Source organism: Meleagris gallopavo, chromosome 1 (genome assembly GCF_905368555.1).
Source record: "Meleagris gallopavo chromosome 1, MGAL_WU_HG_1.1, whole genome shotgun sequence".
NCBI lineage: Eukaryota > Metazoa > Chordata > Aves > Galliformes > Phasianidae > Meleagris > Meleagris gallopavo.
The window spans coordinates 49,279,035-49,302,399 of NC_139404.1; the positions used below are offsets into that span (position 1 = coordinate 49,279,035).

A 23,365-nucleotide genomic window follows, 5' to 3' on the forward strand; every position below is an offset into this window, starting at 1 on the left:
AGGTCTGTAAACACCTTTAGAACTTCAGATTCCATAGCAGCTGATACTGAAAGCAATTGTTAGTATGTCCAGCACATAAATCAATAGAGATGTTAGCAAAGCAATGAAGCCTCATCGTGGAAATGAAGGAAAAGATTTTCATCTCCTAAAAGTTCATCTGTTTGAAGGAATGCGGCCTGCTGGGCAGGACTGCAGCTGCCGAATTGGAAATACTGGCCAAGCCATGAGCTCTGCCATCGACCTGTGGGTGTTCTTAGACACACTGTTCCTCCCTGTGCAAACAGATCCATGAGCAAGTTGCCTGAGGACATGACTTCAGGAGCAAGCAGCAAACCAGAAAGACATCCACACTTTCTCATCTGTGCCCTGCTTTCAGCTGTACCAGTGTTAATGGTGCACCCATGACTTGGGTGTTGCCGAGCAATGGCCCAAGGCTGTGCTGGGCCGCTTGTTGGTTGTTGGGCAGTTGTTACTGGGTGTCTGTGGTGGGTGGCGAGTAATTGCATTGCATATATATATATATATATATATATATTTCCATTCTCCTATCTTAGCAAGTAGCTTTTATCCCAACCCACGAATTCTATTTGCTTCCAGCTCCCTCGCTCGTCCCAGCTGGGGGCAGTGAGCACACAGTGCTGAGCTGCTGCTGCTGGGTCACAGCATAACCAGCTGCCAGGAGCACTTCTCTCAGATCCCTCAAGTGCTATTCTTAGAAAAGGAAGGTAAATACTCCTGACTTGTCATTAAACCTGAAACTCCCAGAAATGCCATCAGCCACGGGAACACATCACGCTTTCGCTGTTCCTCTTTCACTGAACCACTTCTGGAGGGATAACCCTGTCAGTGTGGAGAATTATGCTACAGCTGAGATTTATGTGTGCACCATAGGCCCAGAGGTTCTCCCTCATGCTCCTGTGCCATCGGGCTCTGTGTTGTCAGCTTTGTATGTTAGATGTGGCACGAGCATTTTTTCCTAACTACTTCATGCACATTGCTTTGTGGTTGTCTCATGTCCTCCGGCTCTTTGGCTACAGGACACAGACAGGCCGCTGCCTCCTCCCTCACACACCATTAATTATTTTGCAAATTCCTCACGGCCCCTTCTCTTCGTTTCAGAATGTGATCCCAATGTTTTCAGCCACTAGAGGTCACAGGCTGGACACACAATGCCTGTCCCCTCACCACCACAGGTGTGGGGGCCTCGGGACCTGACCCTCATCCCCGGGAGCTCATTAAACATTAACTGAAAAACAAACAAACAAGCAAGCAAAAACCCCCCAAAAAAGAAAAACCGACACTCCCACCCCGTGTCAAAACTCAGCGCTGGCCCTTTAAGGGCGAGCACCCACCCCTCATCGCCTCCACCTCCCCGGGTAGGCTCCGCCCCATGACATCATCCCGCCTCCCGATTGGCTGCCCGCCCCGTCAGGCAGGCGCCGCCAGCTCCGCCCCGCCCCTTCGGCCTGCCTCGGGCCCGTTAGCTTCCCCAGGTGCTCGCAGCTCATTGGTCGGCGGCCGTGGCGCTCACCGGCGCCTCTCCTCTTAGATTGGCCGAGCCTGCGGGGCAGGGAGACGCGGGGCGGGCGCTTCCGCGGTTGCGAGGCGCCGGGCGGCGGTGGCGAGGCCGGGCTGCCCGCTTGGGGGAAGCGCCTTGTCGGCGGGCGGCGGCTCCGCCAGAGGCGGGCGGGTTCGGGGCGAGATGGAGCCGTGAGCGGGTGAGTACGGAGCTGCGGTTCGTCCGGCGGCTGCCAGGCGACCAGGCAGCAAAGAAAGGGAGCGGGGTGGGGGGAGGGCTCGCGGGGCCTCACCTCGGGGCGGCCGTCGGCGGCGGAGGGCGCGGCGCTCAGCCCCTCTGCGCCCCCCCGAGTCCCCTTGAGCCCCCCGCCTCGTGGGCGCCGCTGCTTCGCGCCGACCCCTCCCTGTCCACTCCCCCTCGGAGGGGCTCTCCCTCCCTTTTCTCCCCTCTTTTTCAGGGTTGGGAGCGGTGACAGCGGTGTGCCGGGCTCCTGCCCCTCCCGCCGCTCCGTGCCCGCGTTCCGCCGGGCTCGTTTTCCCAGCGATGCTCGTCCGCCTCTTAGCTGCGCGCTCAGGGCGCTCCGAGGCGGAGGCATCCCTATCCCGCAGTGAGATCGTGTGTGAGAGGGGCGTGTCGCTTCAGGCACACGGATGGAAGCTCGGGCCGTCCGCTTCCTAAGTAAAAATAACCCTCCCGAGGCCTCCCGCGTGCTGCGTCGGTGTTTCTTTATTCTGCATCACGCAGACTTGGTGCTAACGTGGTCCTGCGTGGTTCTGCCAATCGAGACGAGTGAGCTGAGTAAGGACTTTCAGGTTTGATGTTGCCGTACCGCTTCCTTTTTGTGTCCTGCGTGTCCGGACAGCGTCAGGCCCTCTGCTGCGGAACCGCACGCCGACCTGCCCTCAGCTGAAAATACGTTCTGGAGGCATTCACAGCCTTCCCCTTTAAATCTGGGAACCTTGAGGAAATTCAGTGTGCAGTTCTGCCTTTATTTTAAATTTGCGTTTGACATTCAGCGTGAGCTAGTTGTGCTGTAGGTGGGTTTGTGTTGTTTTGTTTTTTTTTTTTCCAGACTTGCACTGATGTTATTTTCACGTTGGTTTTACTTCCTTTTACCCAGAGAAGTCGTGGATTCGCTATCCGTGGAGGTTCGAGGCCAGATTGGATGGGTTCCTGGGCAGCTGAGATGGATGGGTGGCAGCCCTTCTTATGGCATGGGGTGGGACTGCATGGGCTTTGAGGTCCGTTCCAACCCAACCATTCAGTGATAAATACAAAAAAAACTTTCAATATTGACTTCAAAGTATACCTTTCTGCCACCAGTAAGATGTTTTAATGACACTGTTAGAATCCATACCCCAGAACTGACAGGTCTGTAATGCTTTTGAGTCTTACTGAGTACGTAGGTTGCTCTGAAAGTAGTGGCTCCTATTTATTTCCATGGAAACCATAACAGATCCAAGTAGCACAATAACACTGTTTGATAGAGCAAATTCTCAGCTACCAAATGCTATTTTTCAATATAGTTACCACCATTAGCAATGCGTTTTGGCCAGCGATGAACAAGAGCCTCCATGCTGCACACCAATGGAGGTTGCTGTTGCTATTGCCATTGTTCAAACGTACCACCCACCACCTCTCCATCTCTCTGTGGACACATCCACTGTTTGGTTGCCTTCCGCAAGCATCAGAGAGTGTCAGTGTGTGCTATGTTTCCCACATGGGGGAATTAGTAACACACCTTTACTTCATATGCGCTTTCCTATGAGATGCCATTTTGTCTGACTGCCTCTCTTCTGCCCTCTGTCACACAGCATCAAAATGTGACAAGATATTGGTGTGAAGGTTCAACCTTCACACTGCTGTACCACCAATGTCTGCCTCTGATGTCATGGGCCAACATTATAAAACAGGAGATATTACTTTTGGAGCAGCTCTTGTATTTTCCAAAAACAACTGGATAATTTCTGAATAGCAAATGAGAGGGCACCCATTTGTTCCTGATTGATGCAGTGATGAAATGAGTGATTTGATAACTGTGATTAAATAGAATCTGAAAACAGATTTAAAAATAAGCATATGATCTGAAGCTGACTGTGAGCTCCTTTTCTGAGCTTTAGGTTTGAGCTTTCTGCTAGAAGGAGAAAGAGACTCTGGGCTGAAAGGGAATCCCATAAGCTTTTTACACGTGGACAAATTTTCCAATTTTCCCTTCTTAATCTCCAGACGTTAACACACCGAGTCCCTTCTCATTTACAATTTAGATACCAAATGTGAATCATAGAATGGCTCGGGTTGAAAAGGACCACAATGATCATCTAGTTTCAGCCTCCCTGCTATGTACAGTGTCACCAACCACCAGACCAGGCTGCCAGAGCCACATCCAGCCTGGCCTTGAATGCCTCCAGGGGTGCCTCCCCTGTCTCAGCCCCAGGGATGGGGCATCCACAACCTCCTTGGGCAGCCTGTTCGAGTGAATCTGTGAGAAGAGTGAAATATTGCCAGTTGTGGCTTCTTGGCATCGCATTGTGTACCAAATGTGAGTAGCATTGCGTTGCCTGATTCCAGCTGTGGCAAAAGCAGCTGCTGCATCTATTTAACTCAAACTAAAACATCTTCACTCTTGATGTCACACAGGGAAAAGGCCCCACAGAAGTCCGCATGCAATGAGTGGAACATTAAATAAAGTGTAAAGAGACTGAGTACAGGAGACATTTTAACGTGGGCTAAGAGAACGTGGCAGTCATCCAAAGCAGTTTTTCATAGACTGGTGAATTTTCTTCCCCTTGATTATGGGAATAAGAAGAAACTGTTGGGTTTGAGGAGGAATGCTTCCTCGTGACTGTGTTTTATAGCTCCAACTTAGGCTGATATGATAAAGCAGCAGCATCATCATAGACCCTTTCACCTTTGAATCTCCAGATGACACAGGCAATCAAAATACCCCTTAATTTAATAATAATAATGGAGAAGCCCTGCTGGATTCTCTGCACTGTTGAGCCACGATGACGTCGCTGTGTGGTTTTGGTGGGGGCAGCTCTAGTTGTAGGGGAGGATCAGAACATCCAATCAGAAGGGATTGGATGTGAGAGGAAAAGCAGATAAATTCTTAGCACGTGTTCATACGTTATCACAAGATGAATTGCTACACACGTTTGGAATGTGTGAGCTGTCTCCATATATGCTTTCTCCCCAAAAGCACAATTTGTAGCAATTCCCAGAGTTTTGTCCCTTTACTCTGTATGGCCAGCTGTCCTTCCTCTATTCTGGGTGACAGAACACGGCTGTGTCAGTGTCTGTTTACTGCTGGTAACTCAGTCGCATGATTAAGATCCCTTTTGAAGAGCACAGCTAATTTCCTCTGTGTAAAAAGAGACAACAATTAGTACATCTTATTACGGTTATGCAATACTCTTCCTTTAAAGAATTATCAGCCGTGTCCCGAGGGTCAGTGTCTTTTCCTGTTGAAGAGGAAGCAGAAAAAGCAACTGTTCAGCAGCCTGAAACCGTCAAACACCTACTCTGGGGAAAGGCAAATCTAATTATTTCCTGCTGGACACATTGCTGAGTCGAGGCTGAAAACAGAGGATGTGGTTACACAGACGTCTGTCTTGGTGTTGGGGCTGGCTTAGGCTGCTCGTGTTCCCATCTGCTTTTTTATTATTTTTTTTTTCCCCCACTGTTCTCTGTCTCCTCAGCAGAAATGTGCGGCTGGGGGCTGCCTGTTGTGCTGCATCACAGACCTGTTTTCAACCTCTGTAAGTTCTGTTGCTCCCCCTGAGCCCCCAAAGTCAGTGCTGGGAGATGGCAGAAGGGTCGCAGAGCTGGAGCCGAGCGAAGGGCTGCAGGGATGGTGAGAAAGTACTGCAGCTAAAAGGAGCGCTGTAAGAACCGTAGCCTACAACTGTCCCTGGCAGCCTTCTTTTATGGACGTGTGACAAATAGATGGAATGGATGGGCTGGTAGCAGATCGCAGCCTCTCTTTTGTCGGATGCTCTGGTGGTGCTTGGGGAGTTAGTGTGTGGTTGGTGTGTGCGTTTCACCTTCCCTCCTGTGAGTGCTTTACGGAGTACAAACACTGCGGAGCGGCTTCTTTGAGGGAAATGAACGGCATCGGGGTGAGGACAGTTTACATTACCAGGCTTAGGCATGTCACTGAGGCCAGGCAATGTGTTGAGACTTTTAAACACGGGTCCTCCTCGTGGAGGGCAAACGAGGCGTGCAGTGAACACAGCAACCCGGCATCCGCATGGCGCAGTGTTTGCAGACAGCAGGAAACAGTGCCAGGAGCAGCAGATCGTTTTCCTTTCATCTTGTTCTGTCCCTGATCTGAGATGCTTATTTTCCACGCAGATAAATCTAAGAGTTTGTCAGTGAGCAAAGTGCCGCAGTTGTTGAAATGGGATTGTTTTCTATTTCAGGAACTGAAGGAATTAATTAAGTTTCCGCAGTGTTCCTTTCTCCCTACCTCTCCCATTTTCGTGCCTGCGTCCAATATCGTTATTTTTGTGTGAAGAAACACTTTGGATTTAGGCACACAACCCTGTCAGAATGTAAAAATTAATACGAAATCACGAGTCTTTGTAAATCTTGAAAGCTGAGCTTTTTATTGGGGGGTTTCTTTTGCTCCCTGACCTCGTGCCATTTATCTGCTTTTGCTCTCCTGCTGCAAACCAGCATGTCAGCTACATCTACTTATCCTTCCTAATGAAGCTGTGCTCCCTCCTTCAGCTCGCTTTGCCTCTGCTGATCCAGACGAGCTGGGCTTTTATGGAGCACAGCAGAAGCAGCACGGCACCGGTGCTGCGTGCACTGGCAGCTTGTTTGTAAACAGCTGACTGCGGGGGACTGCCTCTGTGGAAGTTCCTAAACCACTGAAATAAAAGCTTTCCCATCCCTGGACGTAGTCAGGAGCTGCTGCTGCTGCTGTCTCTGCCATGGGTCCGTAGTAAAGTGCATACATCTATTTTCCCATTCTCCATCGAGACAAATAAATGTGCTGACTACACACTGTCTTCAGAGCCCTCCATGTTAGGGGAGTTAGGGGCTGAAACAGCGGGTCTTGTTATGTGAAATTAAGTTTGTTTTGCTACAAGAGTCTGCATCACTGATTGGGTCAGCCTCAAAGTAATGCTTCCTGTAACAGTTGTGACTAGTTGCAGGCATGCTAGGGAGCAGTCTGTGAATGCTGCAGCTCTTCCAGTTCTGCCCTTCCCAGGGCTCAGTAGAGACACTGAAGATGTCTTCATTGCCCGGTGGATCAATACGGCTGACACCCTGCTTAGCCTTGCTCAAATGAGATCATCCTTTACATGCAGCCATATCCATGTTATGGTGAACTCATTCTTTCTGCATCTGTTTATAAGCGGGAAGGTACAGGTCTGAGCAAAGTTCAGACAGGATTCACTTTCTGTCGATGATTACAAGGAAACTTTCTCTCCTCCGAAAGGAAACTGTTACAGAAGCATCCATGGGCTCTACTTGGATGATTTCGTGCTTTTTTGCCCGCCTCCTCCCCGATTTTATAACAATATAAGAAGTTTGCCAGGAGTATGTGATTGCAGCCTCTAGATTTATTTCCATCGCAGCGTGTCCAATGGGCATAGTTTATGATGTTTTCAATCCTAGGTGAGAGGGCCAGCCAAGTTAACGTTAACCCGAATATAACCGTCTCTCTAAATTCTCTCCCACGTGTCCAAGCAGACCTGCTTTACAGGATCAGATCACCGTGAGTAGGAATCTTTTGAAAGCCTCTGTCCGAGGGGTAACCCAACTGCTGAAGATGGGCTCTGAACTCTGCACTGTGGTCACGTCAGGCTTGTGAATCATGTCGGTGTGTTTCTGAACTTCTCAAACCCCAAGACACCAGTGAAGGCCATACGCCATTGTAATCACTGCAATAGCAGCCATTTGGCTTGAACATGTAAACACTGATGTATAAACATTTCCACTGGATGGAGAAGTTTATCAGCAAGAAGAGACTTCTGCATTTCTCGGAGATGACACTATTTTTTCTTCAGAAAATCTAGGACGGTAGAATTTTCCTGCCTTGACCTTGTAGTCAGAGGAAAAAGGAGGGCTGGAGGAGTGTTTTGATTGTTCTGTAATCAAAGGGCTACAAAAGCAGTGTAGCTGTGGAATTTTGCCAAAAAATATTTCAGTTATCAGATGAATCTTTACTCACTGGTTGTAAAGTAGAAGGAACAGTTGAGAGCTCATTTTCATTACAGTTGTGGGGCTGCTTTGGTCAATTTTTGTAAAATTTGACTTGATAATTTGTAGGCAGAGTGTGTCTGTGTTGTTCCATCTTCAAGTGAGATTAAAATTCCAGGGGATGGGGTGACTGAGTAAGGTTAACAATAAAGCTGGTATTCTGCAGCATCTCTTATTTTGAATGGCACGCTCATTAAGAGAGAAGGTCGGTGACTGTCCATGGCTGTGGCACGCCAGTTTATCTCCTGTGTGGGGTTCAGCTGACAGCAGTAAATCGTATTTGCAATGCTTTAACCACCTGCTTAGATTGAGCAGGAACTTCCTTGGCAAATAGGACTGAAAGTTTTAAGATTGACCTTTTATTGTCCGGAGTGTGTGGGATAAAACTAGTTCTTAGCTGAGAAACAAGGATGAATGCAGGCTGTCCCAGAGGATTACATGTAAGAGGGACATCATTGGCCTCATCGTGTGTCCGAAGATCCTGGAAGTGTTAGAAAGTAAGGAGAGGTAAATAAACTGCGGCAAGGAAGTGACTGAGAACATGGATCTGAAGTGCTGGAAACGAGCTGGAGCAATGTGATGGTTGTCCAGCTTTATCAGCACTGCTGCAGTCTTAAATTGGAAGAGATTATCCTGTGAGCCACGATTACTGGAAGTTAGGGACTGACCAGCAGGAGTCTTAGAATGAAATGCATCCCTTCGCTTCTCTGTGCTTTCAAATGGGAGAAGTGTTTTAAGGAGCACTTGGGTCCTCCAAACAAACAAAAAAAATTCAGTCACGGATAATTTGTGGTTTAATAAAACAAAAAAACAACCACAATGTTCTATCATAAGCCACCATTCAGTACCTCCATTTTGATGGTGTGTGCTCACTGCTGTCAGAAGAAAGCTCTGGGAATGTCCTTGCATTTCAGGAAATCTAAGATCTGCTCTGTTAAAAAGCACAGTTTAAATTTATAAGGTTTTACATTCTTTCACTTTTATATCTTACAGTTGTATCAATTTGGCAGCTTTACGTTATAAAACAAACAAACAAAAACTCTCGCCTTGGGTTCCCACAGTAAACTGAGCAGTTGGAAATAATTCTAAACATTACTTGTTGCTGAGTACTGTCAGAGGTGGCAGAATGACCTGTTGATTCTGTGGCAGAGCTGTGATTAATGTAGTGCTGATGTGTTTTATTCAAAGAAAAACCGAACCTTTCTCAGTGAAAAGTATCATAAGGAAAGCTTCTGAAGCTGGACTGTCTTTCCTTTGTATCAGTATTGTAAATTCCTTCTACAAATTGTTAATGAGATGAGAATTGGCCGAGTAGATGTGCAATTCATTACTGATATCAGAGGGTTCTTGCAAATGTTGATACTCTGATTATCCAAGCATCTAGCTGTGGTTGTTCTTTCTTCACTCCAATCAGTGTAATTGGCTTTATCCCTTCACATATTAGTGTCATACAGCACAGCTCATTCTCTCTCTCTTTTTTCTTTCTTTCTCTCCCCACTCCAGCCACAGTTAAAGCTTATGTTAAGCCCCTTAGATCTGAAGTTTGTATCTGGGGATGTTGCTGGGTTTCTTTTGTTTCCTGCTATTGACAGGATATTCTAGCATCCCAACTACACTTCTGTGTTCCCACAGAGTGAGTGGTGCTGTTGTCTGGGAAGCCCTGAAGTCTGAAAAGCCCAGAGGTGAAAATGGAATGGAAACTCAATATTAAAAACTTCCTGTGATTTTTTTTTTTTTTTAAACGTGGCTAAGGAAGTAGAAATGAAACTACAGTACACATCAACTTCTGACCCCTTTATATTGCTGTTTGAAAGAGCTTTTCCAGAGCCTCTGAAGTAATTATTTTCTAGTCAAGCTGTGAATGCATCCTAAAAAATATTGCCAAAGAAAAATGGTTGTGCTACCTCAGTACACTTGTGAAGTTTTGAGATGGGATGATTCTCTTCTCCCCTTTATCCAGGACTCCCATGGCAATCTTGGCAAATCTACAGAATGTACTTTTGTTTTTTTTCCTTTTTTTTTTCCTTTCTAATCTTTCCCTGTTTTTATTTGGCTGGACTACATGGCGTAATAAACTAGTCATAACAGTGTCCAACTTCTACCATCCAGTGTTTGAGGAAATGTGTCGGTACAAGGACAGGAAGATTGAGTGTATCATCTGCTGAGTATTCTGGCTTGGTAAATCTCAAACAATGCATTCTTCAGAACTGACATACCAATAGTACTGCAGTACAAGTTCTGCTGTGGAAGGAGCATGGATATGTGTATATCAGCGTGGCAGTCTCCATTTTCAGTCCAACTTTCTTGGAATATGCCAGCTTAATTAAAGGCAATGGGAAAATAGGGACCCAGATATGACTTACTCCTAAATCTTAAGGGCAAGAATGGGCTGTGTGTGTGTGTTTGTTTTTTGAATATCCCTAATTATGTGTCCTGTTTTCCGTTTCAGTGACTGGAGAGAGAGCTGCTGGCATGGAAGTGAGCTGGGTTTGTTCGTGGGAACTCTGAGTAAGGTACGTATTATGTTCCCTTTGTTATCTTCAGTCTGCACCTTTTGTTCTTATGTGCTGAACTGAAATTTACTTCTGGTCACTGATTGTGAAGGTTAGTAGTGTGCTGAAGGTGGAGTATCTTGAATTTGTGCTAGCGCTGGGCAGCATCAACTACCCAGTGAGGACTTTGTAGGGTTGAGTATAAATGTACTCTTGTGGCCCTTTTGTTGTTGCTTGACAATTAGTCCTGCTTGTTGCAGGTTAGCTTGTACTGTATTGCAAACTTTTCTGCCTGTGTGTCTTTTTATAATGGTTTTTGTATATCTGGACTGATTTAATCAAGGCAGTTGCACTATACTGTAAAATTGGGGTGTCTTCCAAGCTGTGTCTGAGATTACCATGATACAGTCCAAAGAAGAGAATGGTATATTCAGACATTATCTGTGGTCCCAGGCTGAGTCTTACAGCAAAGAACAGGAAATGTTTTAATCTATTCTAGCACTGGAACATGTCTTGTTCTAGATGTCCTTTCTGTGTTGGCTTTTAGTATTGCTGCTTCAAAGATGTTGGTCTTTTTTTTCTGTAGGGGAAGTTGAATTGTTATGCTTTGAGTTGTCAAAGAACAACAGCAGCAGTAGCAATACTCTACACCAGCATCACCCTGACATATTCTTTACCCACATCCATTAAATTTATGCGTCAGGAAGCAGCTCTTGAGTATTTAAGATTTCTTTTCAATAAACTACTTAGCTTAGACAAGGCAGCAGTATTGATGTGTGCTTCTGTGTGAATTACTGAAGAAAAATCTATTTTTCAGTAGTGGAGAAAGCTGGGGTTGGAAAGTCAGGCCTCACAGGGGAAAAAAGGTAATAAAAACACCTGGTAATTCAGTTGCAATTGCTGGACTTCCACTTAAATGAATGTCACACAAGCTAGCTGCATTAGGAGGTGCCAGTAAAATTCAAAGAAATTTGTATTCCTCACCCAGCCTGCATTGATAGGGAGGAGAAGCAAAGTCCTTTCAGTTTGGTCTAATTTTTGTAGACAGCCTATGCTGTCATGAGTAAAGAATGCAGCTGGGGTCAGAAAACTTCTTGCAGTCTGTTTCAGGCTTTGGTTTCACAGTAGGCCGAACGTAGGCTAACTGAAAGCTGCTGCTTGTCAGTGGGCCCTGTTCCTCTGGTTTTGGTGGGTTTGGTTTTTTTAATTTTTATATTGTATCTCATGAACCTGTGGTTCCAGGTTTCAGATAGTTAGCGTTGTAGAGGACAACCATTTTTCAAGGCATAGCTTTCCATCAAGAACCAGCACACTGAGATTCTGCTTTGTGGCTGTAGTCACTGGATTTGAAGCATAGCAAGTAAGAATTTACAAATGAAATGGGAAAATGCAATGCATACATGGGCCTATATTCTCCATTGTAATGCATGATCACACTGAAGTAGGTACAATGTTAAAATATCCTCTTACTCACACAAGTGACTGCCAGAAAGCCTTTCCATAAATTCCTTAGGATAGTTCAAGTGCTGCAGTTTTGTCTGCTTCTTCGTTCTATTAAGAATTCTTGCACCATGAGACTGTTTGGGGAGCTGAACTGATTGAAATGAGACTACTTTTCCTTTATGGCTTTTTTTCTTTTACAATGTATTTTCCTTTTGGTTAGGCTAGATTAGTTCCCTGAGCTATCTCAGCCTCCTTACCCAAGTCACTCATCCGTTATGCCCTAGATACTTGAAGTTCTGTCCCAAAGTTAAAATCTTCAGTTTGAAAGCTTATTGTTTCTTGGGAAGTCTTATTTCCAGACTCCTCTTGTCCACTTACTTTCTCCTTCAAATCCACCCTGAGCGCATATTCAACACGAGCTCCTTCGTTCCTCCTCGGCCCCTGAGTTTTCCTGCCATAAATTCCTGAATCGAAGCTCGTATGTGGCACAGACCTTCAACATTCTCTTTTCTAGTTTGCTGCAGCCTTCTTGCTGCCAGTGATTGCTGTTGCCACATGCCTTTCACTGCTGTCTGGGTCAAATCCTTAGCTTCATCTGCTTGTCCCTGTGGAGGGACAGGAGGAATGCCTTGCCTCTTACATGTGGGAAAACTTAAAAACGCACCAATGACAGTTGCAGGAAAATCAGCAGAAGGTGTTGAAAAACAGGCATAGGACAGTCCTGTTCTGAGCACTCCACAGTTGTTCATGCATCTCTTTGGCACCAGTGCTAGCCTGAACAGCTTGCTCCCCTTCAGTGCTCCCTCTGTTTTGCAGGCATAGCTTATTTTGTGGCCATGGTGAGCCACTCTGGGGAACAGAGCCTCCTGGAAATAAGTGGTTTTTGCTAGCTTATTTTTCATCTGATCCAGTACATGTTGTCTCCATAAGATTTATGCTAGTTTCACAATGAGGAAGGTATGAGAGTGGGAATGTGTAGCAGACTGCTTAAGTTGGCACTGCTTTTGGATGTTTAAGTGTGCTCTTTGACATTACCGTTGAGTTGATCTTTCAGCAAGCTGCTGTTGCAAAGGCTGGTCAAACCTCCAGGCAACTGTGCACTCCTGCTTCTTCCTTTGCATCAGAGTTGGCTGTTTGTGCAGCCACAGGGCACGTAGCTAAATGATTCCTGTAGAGAATGGTTTCTCATCTTTTGCAGAGTTAGTCGTCCGCTGTTTCAGCTGACCGGAGTCGCTCTGTAGGTGTACGAAAAGATGGGCAGAAGAGAAGCAGCAGGATCCAAGAGCTCAGTAGGAGAAGGCTGGTTTCCTTTTAGCTATCAAGTTAAGCTATATCATGACCAACACCTAAAATATACCAGCGTAGCCACTGACGCAGGAGATTGGAACATCATGTCTTTTTTCCTCACTTGCATTCTTTGAACCTAAGGAAGAAAGTTGTTTCTTCTTTAGTAGCTATCTTTACTCTCACAAACTAGGTGATGAATTCGACACAATGGTTTAAGGCTCAGTGTCCCCTGAAAGCAGAAGGCTGTCTGCCTTATTCATTCTTCGGGCTTGAATAAGAACTCTTAAAATTGGTGGGGAGGTGGTTTTTTTTTTTTTTTTTTTTTTTTTTTTTTGAGCAAGGATTGTTTATTATAAATACCATTGTGATTCTTAAATCTAGTTTTGATATTATCTTTAGTGTAGCCAGAGTTCCACTGAGCCTGAAAGCCACCAACTTCCTCCAAATGTGTATTGAATCATGAAAAGTATTTCTTAAACATCTGGAATGCAAAACTACATTTCTTGGCCGGTAATTTGTGGTTTTAAGAAATGAATGTTTGTTAACAATTTTTGAAAACCTCTTGAGGACTTCTATCACTGCTGGCCTGAGTAGAACGAAGGCTAGTACCTTACGAAGAAAATATTTATGGCATGGGAAATATGGTTCTTGATGAGAGGTCTTTAAAATCGTATGGGAGGCTGTGTGCAGGCCCTTAGCAGTGCAGTGGCAGTTAGGATGCTGTTGCTTTGCATTAGATGTGTTCTTTGGATCCTTTTCCTCTCAAGTCCTAACATCTCTATACAGATATTCTTGCTTTTTGACTGATAAGATTCCTTGCTGTTTTCTTGCTAGCCTGTACGTGTTTTTTGACTCTTGTAGTGATAGATTTGCTGGAGGCAACAGTGTAGAGGCTTCTGGTGGTGATTCATGGTGATTCAAAATTGGCCTCTCTCACTGTAGGGTTACTGGCGCTGCACAGATTCAGTGTTCTTTGGCTTCAGATAGCAAGTTGTACCCATCCATTTTTATCAACATCTTTGTTGATGTGTTGCAAACTTTGGATTTTTAATGGAAGCATTGTAGGATAGTGGCTTGTGATAATGCTAAAATGGACAGTTTACACCTTCAAATTATTGGTTCTAATCCAGAAGAAATGTGATTACTTCTTGCCTGTTGTTGCCCAATCCCCCCATTTAGTATGAAAGTGTAGGAAGCTGCCTGACCCACTTAACTCAATGTGAATTGCCTTTGTGTATGTGTTAAAATGCCATAATCTAAGATCCCTCTTTAGCACTCTGTAGTTTTGTTCATTAGCTTAATGATATAATCTTGGAGGTCAGTCTGTTTGTGACTTTTCTTTGGTATCTGAAGAGAAAGAGAATCACCTGACTGGTTTCACTCTGATCCTTGCAGCATCTCAAACTAATGAGGTATTCTGGCTTATGTCTGCTGCAAGCATCAGTTATCCTTTCTAGTTGTTATTCTTTTTATTTGTGTAATACCTGGGAGTATAGTTGCCTTTGGACATGACACATCATTGACTTCCCTTCTTATTCATTTCAAACAGCAGCCACTTAAAGCCATTTTGCCCTAAGATTGCCTCTTTTCCTGACCAGATGATCCCAGCTGGCAAGATCATTTAGAAGAAGGGTGCTCTTAAATTGAAAGTGAAAACTATTTTCTCAAAATAACCCAGTTGCACACACAAGCTGTTGCTGTTAGCTGCTGGAGGTTGCTTAGCAATTCTTAAATTGGTAGGAAATTGCCATTACCCTGACAACTCAGCCCCCAAAATGCAAACGAGAGAGTTCTTTATGGAGGTGTCCTTCTTGATTTGGGAATTATGCTGAGCATTTTCCTCTTTTTTTTTTTTTTCTTCTGTACCCTCCTGATTTTTATTGATTTGTTTTTTAAATTCCTTGGAGTTTTTACTTCGGTTATTGAGGCTTCATGTTAGGGAAGGTGGTGCTGTTTTTTGGTTCAATTAAACACTCCCTGTCAAGATGTTAATTACACCATGAGCATGTGAGTATTGCTGAAGTCGAGAAGTCTAATGCATAAAGACTTAGTGCCTGTGTTCTTGTCCATCGTGAGTGTTGGACAGGTGAACTACATAACGCTTTATGTACTCTTACCAGAAACAGCCATCCTGATTTCATTTTTTGTACCCCATTCTCTCTCATTCTAGCCCAGTTGCGTGGCTGAGTGGCAGACCAGATCAGGAACTGGTGCAGATTACAACTACCAATTTGTATCTGCGTGGCCAGGTCAGGTTTAACCTGGATCAGTTCCTTGATCTGGTTCAGCCTGTGCTGGCCAGTGGGAGGTGAGGAATGAGCAGGCTGGACATTGATAGGCAATGTCAGTGCAGTGTCTAATCAGAGGATGTGGTCTTACGATAAAACTAAATTGAAGTATGCAATCTCTTGCCAAAAGGGGTGGTCTTGGATGCATGCCTTTGTTGATTGCTTGTGCCAATGTTGATGCTTGTCTTGCCTTATGGTGGGCTGATTAATGGAGCTAAAACGGCAGGCAACTAATCCTGAGTATCCATCCCACCACCCCCCAGTCGTCTTTCGACTTGGCTGCATGAGCTAACTCACTGCAAGTCAGGCAGGTTTCAGTGCTGCGTGTATCTGTGTTGTTTTCCATCACCTCGTTGGCGCTGAGCTATCCTTTAGGGATTCTGCACGAGCAGCTCTGCAAGAAGTATCAGTAAGTAGTTTTGTAATGTGGTGAACACAAAGTAGAGTACTTTTATCACCAGGGAGTAAGCTGATCAGATTTACTGTGTGTTTGGTGTGATAATGACATTGGGATGGCAAGAGGATGCACCTATAAAGAGCAATTTGATTTTTATAAAGATCTTTTGCCAAACTTTCACATTGGATATGGTTTTTAATCTTCTGCCTTGCTCACAAATGACTCCGCCGTGTTTGTCTGAAATTGAAGACTGTTAGATGCTTCTGAAAGTCAGAAAGGGATGAAAATTATGTATGTATTTCAGTGTAATGTGAGCTCTCCTGGCTCCTGAGAGCTTGCTGTTGTCCCTGCCTTATGGTGATATGCTGCGTATGTAGTTGGTAGTGGGAAATGGATTCTTCTGAATAACCCAGAAAAAACACATTATCAAATTGAATTGATTCTCCATTTGGAAAAGAGGTAGCACAAGGACAGAAAGGAGCAACTGGACAGTGGAGGACTTGAGTATTGCTTAAGCTGATATTACATCTAGGGGATCATAGCCTCATGTTCTAGAACCAGCTGCATGCAACGCAGCAAAATGCTTTATCTGGTTATCTGGCTAGCAACAGATCTGAATCCTTGAGAATGCTCACCCTGAAACCCTCGTGGAGTAGAAGAAATGCTTGCTCTTACAGGCTGTCCATCAGCTTCTGCATGACTCATTTAAAGATCTTTATGGTATGGAACATTTCTCTATGGGAAAATTTCTAATCTGTTCGAAAATGACAGACAAAAAACATCTTAAAATTTTAATTGGGCTCTAAATATTAGTGTGCGTAACCAATTGATCATTCTACAATGACACTTTAAGAGTGATATGACTGTCTGGGAAGCCTAATAGCAGCCTTGCTGTTGGTTACAGAGAAGGATTCCATGCCTTTCACAGGAGATCTGTGACTTCAAACCAATGAGACATGGATGGCTATAAATCCTCAAAGCATCTTCCTAATCCCTGTATGCCCTCATCAGACTTGTAATTGAGAACACCAAAATCAACGCCCCCAGTTACAACATTTTCTATAGTCTGGTGGACCACAGGCATTTATTATTTTTTTAAATGGGGATATGTTGCATATTGTTGAGTCGTGGCATTGATCTGAAAAAAGCTCTTTTTCCCTTAGGTAGTGGCTAGATCTTTGGAAGTACTAGTAATGTAGGCAGGTTCTGTCCTCAGTGGTGTGATGGCACAAGCATTGATGTGGCTGCATGGCACACTGTACCAGGGACCTGATTTATCAGGGGTTATCCAAAGGTTGGGTTTTACATTGATAAACCAATGAGAAACCCGATCCGTGTGCTTCTGCAGATCTTTATCCTGGCCAGAAATGGGAGAGGATGTGGAGGATGCAGGATTTCTTCATTCCTTTCATAGTTCATTTCAGTTTAGCTTTGAGCAGCATCACTACTTGCTGGTGCAACAGAGGACTTGGTGGAAGGGGAACAATGAATGTTCAGGCAAGGGACAGCAAGGGTTTCTAAGCTGCGTTACTTTCAGCGTGGACAGACATTGAATGACATGCCAACCCGGATTAAAAAGATGCCTTCCATCTCTTCCATCTTCTTCATGAGTTAGGAAACCTGCCCCTTTTCAGGTGCAGCAATCTGTTGTGCCACAGCCGATCTCCTGCCCTCTTCTCTCTTATGGCTGAAGTAAGCTGGGCTGCTTTTGCTGTAGCACGGTACTGTGCCTTTACATAAAGGAGCCATAAGTAGATTAGGAAAAGTGATTATTTTACAGCTGTTGTTAAAATGTTGTTTGAAATGTGATTTTCCTAGTTTTTACGTATTCCTGTTTAGCAGAAAATTCAGCATGCCACGAGTTCCTAGGTCCATTTTCTATCTTCTTAGCTTAGGCAGTTCCCATGTATTTGAGCTATTTAAAATTCTCTTTTTTTCCCTTGTGGAAAGAGGAAGGAACTTCTTTTCTATGGTGGAAATCCTGCCATTTAATCCTTACGAGGAGGGTGTTAGATGCCAGTCACCTGTCTGTTGATTCAGACCTGACTGCCCTTGTGCTCCTGCAGAATCTGACCTAGCCATCACTTGGCACTGGCCAAATTTTCTCCAGCACATCTCCTTTAAGAAAACAGATTGGCATTAGCCCCCATAAGACTCCTTCTTTTAGCCCTTTGGCCTCCCATCACCACAAGGACAGGGCCTGGGGTCACTTTTATTGGACAGAATTTGACTCTTTGCAGCCTTCGAAATGATTCTTTTAGCTGACCAAACAATTCAAGTCTGTAGCTGAAGGGCGTGCGCTTCTGGGCTTTCTGTATCCACTGCAAAGAGAAGAAGAGCACCAGCCCATTTTATTCTCATTGCAGATTACCGTTAAAATTTGCTCTCAAATGGATGTGAGCGTTATTTGCTTTGGACAGGAAATGTATGAGGAGGGAGGCAGGCACATTCTCGCCAAACTGTGACTGAAGAAATGCCAATACTTCATATGGCAGTAAGCTTTGGCTCAGTCTCATTTGTTTTGTTATAACAAGCACCAGCTTCAGTTAGTGGTTTTTGTTGTTTTCTTTTTTTCCTCTCCACCCTTCTTTTCCCTGCTTCTCCTCAGATCATGACATCGGGTCCTGGGAATGAATGTCTGACAAGAGGAATGAAATGGCATGTGTTCATTACCAGTAACTCTTACTGTTGCACCCCGTGTATACTGAACAAGTTTTTGAGACAAATGTACCTCCACTTAAAACTCTGTTCTGTGCGTTATGGAGCAAACATTGCTAACAAATGAAGTACAAAACTGAAGCAGGGGGAATGACTATTTAAACTACTTTATCAGCTATTAATGTGTTGAATGTTGTCACATGCGTGCATGTTAACCAGGAGCATTAAGTGAGGGATTTCTAATTAAAGAAATGTGTTGTTAAAGATATTGCTCCAAGTTGGTACTTTGTGAGTGATTTCTGGAAGATCGTCCAGATGTTTTTTACTTCGTTTCTTTGCAGCTAGCTCTGCCTCCATCTTGAAGCTCTGGAAAAACTTTGCTTGATACATGGCTGTGGTAGTGCTGGGCTTCAGAGGAGCAGTGTACTAAGAAGCAGGAACCTTTCACCTTCATTAATCAAATCCAAATATGATTGCCCTTGTATACTTATACTCTCTGTTACTGTTTAGACTTTAACACAGTAACCATTCCATCGGAGACTTCCAGCTGGTTTGTTTCTGTTTAAATGAGTGAACATAAACGAATTTTAACATGGTGGCGGCTTTTAAATAGTTCTTTAAAGAATTAAGGAAGTATATAGAAGAAAAAATCAAAACTGCTTGCTAATTATTTAAACCCCCTTATATATTGCACAATTCAGTTACTGTGGCTGTTTTAGACAGAAAAACTTTTCTGTATACTTCATATAGGATATTTTTCTTGCATTCATTTTCACTGGTAGTAAAAGGACAGGACAGAGCAGGGTAAGAGAATTATTTTTTGAAATACAAATTACATTATTTGAAAATCCTCCTTTGCTGTATTCAGCTGTTCTTCCAGGTATATTTTGAAGCCTTATTTTGTCTGGCTGGATTTCATATTGACAGTTGTCCTGTTAAAACAGCATTGCTGATATGAAAGGAGAGTCATCAAGAGTTCATTAAGATTCTAGATAGCTGACTTCAGCAGAAGCTGGAGTATGGAGACCAACACAATCCATGTTGTTTACCGTTGTAGTCTTCTCAAGATTTGATTCCTAAAGTAGTAACAGCTAACATTCTCTTTAGTTTTAAAGTGAACGATATTAACTTGTGGTTTTCATCCATAGTTTCTGTGGTGACCCTGTTGGAGGCATAAGCAAGTTTATAAACTTGTGTTCTGCAGGTTTCAGTTAGTGGATGTGTTTCAATTGAGAATGATAACACGCACACTCTGTTAAAGAGGCTGTTTCTCAAGAGTGTGGAGGTGCCCCGGTGAACTGAAGGTATGGGCTGGGACTCTGCCATGACATTTACTTTGTGATTTGTCTTGTAGGTTGCCATCACGAAAGCCAAAGTGGATTTCTCCGGTGTGGTGTGCCTGCCCCCTTCCGTCATTGCTGGAAATGGGCTGGACGGAGGAGGGGCTGGCGAAAATGACGATGAGCCGGTGTTGGTGTCCCTTTCGGCGGCCCCCAGCCCTCAGAGCGAAGCTGTTGCCAATGAGCTGCAGGAGCTCTCCTTGCAGCCCGAGCTGACCCTCAGCCTCCACCATGGCCGAAACCCCAATCTTCCTCCGCTCAGCGAAAGGAAGAATGGTAAGTGGTACGGTGAGCTCCATTGGCTGGCTCACAGAGAGCACCGTTGTGTTGATCTGGTACATGTTTGGATGGCAGTGCTGCTTCTTAAAGCATTTTATTCATATGAAGAACTAATGATCTGGTGTTGATGAAACCAGTTAGATTATTGTATTAGATAAACACTAGAAACAACTTTCATGTGATCTGTGGTGACTAAAAGTTTGCAAGACCAAGAGGAGAATCAAAGGAAGTATTAGCTCATTCTCAGACTAGAGCCATCAAGGATCTGTACATTTTTCTTGGCCACCTTGGTTTATACGTTACCAAGGGTGAGTAATCTTTCCCATCGCGAGCATCTGAAGAGTTCTGTCATACTTGTTAGAAGGAGGGACAAGATCTTGAGTTAACAATGAAATATCCTACTAGGCCCTCTAAGTCCCAGCGTGAGAATGGCCAACACGTTTCTCAAGTTGTGGTTGAACAGCATGGACAGCAAACAAAGGAATCCCTTTAACAGTCACTGGGTGACCAAAATTCCCATTTCGAGAACACGAACTGTGTGAAGTTCAGGATTTCCAGGCTGCCATGAAACTTTTGTGTATTCAGCCACATCCTGGTAAAACTTATGAAACCATTTGGTAACAGGTGGCTTCTGTTTGTGAATTCCTCTTGATCATCTCTCTTTACTCTACCCCGTAGGGTATGTGTTGGTGGCTCCTGGCAGAATGAAGGGCTTATTACGTAACTGCTGTAGTGTGAATTGCTTGTTATCAACTGTACATGCAAGATGCTAGAAACTTCTGAATGCCGTGTAGTGTTAGGCATTATGTGCATGGGCTGCATGTCACAGTGTATTGAAAATGCTACAGAGTTGTAGAGTGGCTTTATAGCCAGTACTTAATGTTTATGATAAAGTGATATGGAATATGTGCACTTTAGAAAAGTAGTTTAGATTGGAGGGATACCACACTTGACACGCTTGGTTCCTTGGCTTCAGAAATTGAGCGTGTCCTTCCCTGAAAAGTCTATTAGTGTTTTGCTGGTTGGAAGAGTTAATTTCAACCCAAAATATTGTTTCCAGAAGGACAGTATAAAAATTTCCTTGTTCATATACATTATGCCATCGTTCTGTGATTGTGGTCGTCTTCAAAGGCCTTAAAAGTGGAGAAGTTAGAAATTGCAGTGCAGAACAAAAAGCTAATAGTCGTTAATGTATGCAGGCTTCAAATTATAAGATAAAAGAAAACCAATGAGGATAAAGGGTGGTGGTGGAAAATAAAACGGAATATTAGTCAGCATGGCAGACTCTGATCACAGCACATTCTAACTTGTGATAGGCTTGGATGTTTTATAGTTATGATGGCAAGGCGATGTTTCTAATTAATTTTAAAGAAAGTAGTTCTGAGCATGGTAGAGGGATTGAAGGCAGCATGGGTAAAGCAAATGATTCTCTGCCTCCAAAGCCCGACAGCCAGCCAACTGAATGTGACAATGGGAATTTAGTGGAGGTAGGATTCTTCACAGGGAAGGAGACATAATAAAGGATCCGGGAAGGAGAACAAGCAGTTATTCTTGATATCACAAAGTAAGGGGATGCTAGTACTGGGAACTGATAGGAATACCTACTTAGGGAAAGGAACTTTGTCACAGCGCTTTGAATAGATAAAGCCAGGACAAAACAGCATTTGTTATGGTTAGAGAAAAGAATATTCTTTTACAGAAAACATAAAGTCCATATACAATTCAGTAGTTTGGATAGTTTAAAAAATGGCATATTGGGAAAATTTTAGAGAAATTGGTGATTTTCTTCTTCTCTATCAAAATGTTGTTTTTTTGGGCTCAACCTCGAAGCTTTGTCGTTGTGGGCTGCCAGCCTGCTTGACTGGAATAGGTGAAATACAGCTGGGTTTAAAAATTATATAAATAATTATAAATAATAAATAAAAATTATATAAAAAATGGAGCAGCTCTGTACATACCTTTTGCCAAAGCAAATGAGGATATTCCCGGAAGTGACTCATGAGGTGGGTCCCTTCAGAGCTGCTTCTCTATCAGTGCTCAGCTCAACAGCAGCTGTTGTACTGTTGGAGGTGCAGCTTTTCAGACAAGGCATAAAGTCCAAAGTCTCTACTGCAGACTACCTGACCTTATCTTCAGATGTATACAGTGTACTTTTCTACCAGGCTGTGATATGTTATGTGCTGCTTGTGTATACATTTGTTCAAGTTCTGCGGGACTGAAAAATGCTGTTGAAATGGGGCTATCTGCAAACTTGTCACAACATAAAAGGAGACTTGGCTTAATGAGTTGCTGAGAAACACAGCTGATGTGTTTTGAGTTGATAACTAGTTCTCCTAAATGGGAACTTTTCAGCTACCTTGGGGAAAAAGTCGCATACTTGTTGAAAGTATTGAGCTTATGAGGAATCTTTGTTGCTGTGCCATTGGCTTCAAACATTCTCAACAACCTTTAGAGATGATCTGCTAGTTGAGATGGCAATCTGCCTGAACATTTGGACGATCCTAAATGGTCGCAGAAGCCTATCTTGTGCAGTGAAACTGCTTCCGTGACAATTTGCCAAATTCCAAGTACGAGGAAGATTGAAGACGAGTGGTGGTGGGAAGGGAGGAGATGGTAAAATCCGAGACTTGCTGGAAGCTGCCTATCTGTGTCAAAGGGTCTCCTGGTCGCAGTTCTAGACAGGCATTGCTGACTCACAGCTGCAGGAACTGCTTAGGCTGAACTGCTCTAACAGGTTAACCCTTTAGGCAACCCGCTTACAGAAGGCTTTCCTTATCTGTGGATACCTGTAGAAAAAGGATACATGGATTTTTGCTGAATTTGTTACTTCAGGCAATGATTCTGGAATGTAAACTATTAGCTGAGGTAAAATAGAGAATTCTTTGGCATATAAAGCATCATAGATTGTATATCCTATGGGCGAACTAGGGGTGCAGTCCTGTATACACATGCTGCTGCATGCCCTAGGACAGTAAATTCTTTTTTCTTTATTTGAGCAGAGCTGGAGAGCAGCTCCAGACTGTACCTTTGTGTTTTCTTATTTGTTTTTATTTTGTTTGTTTTTCAGACCCAAGCTCCACTTCATATTCTTCTCTTACCACAGCTATGCTTTATCCTTGTAGGTCCTTGGGTGGGTGGCTGTAAAGGCTTTAAAAATCTTGGCTGGGTTGTTGTTATTAAATTATACTAAATTAAAATGAGACAAAAGATCGTAAGGGTATTTGTGAAGTACTGAAACATAACGAGTAGATAAGAAACATTTTTTGTCAATTTAATGGAAGGGAGCCATATGTGGTAAGGTGTTCATAAAATATTTTGACACATTTACGAGGTTCTAATCAGACATTAAGCTTAATGAATCATTTAAGGTGTAGTCATTTAATTGGTCTTTTTGTTTTTTGATGATTTTTTTAACCTGAAATTCGCACTGAGTTTCTTTCCCTTTTTTA

The 23,365-nt window shown here is 43.8% G+C and overlaps 1 protein-coding gene across 1 annotated transcript in view; it reads left to right on the forward strand.

The window, feature by feature from the left end:
* Nucleotides 1–1,562: 1,562 nt before the first annotated feature.
* The window catches only part of MRTFA (myocardin related transcription factor A), a 96,583-nt gene continuing 74,780 nt past the window's right edge, over nucleotides 1,563–23,365 (forward strand). The window contains exons 1-3 of the mRNA XM_085225921.1: nucleotides 1,563–1,718; nucleotides 10,182–10,245; nucleotides 19,652–19,913. The gene's annotated coding sequence lies outside the window, so the exon portion shown is untranslated. The remainder of the gene's footprint in view (nucleotides 1,719–10,181; nucleotides 10,246–19,651; nucleotides 19,914–23,365) is intronic.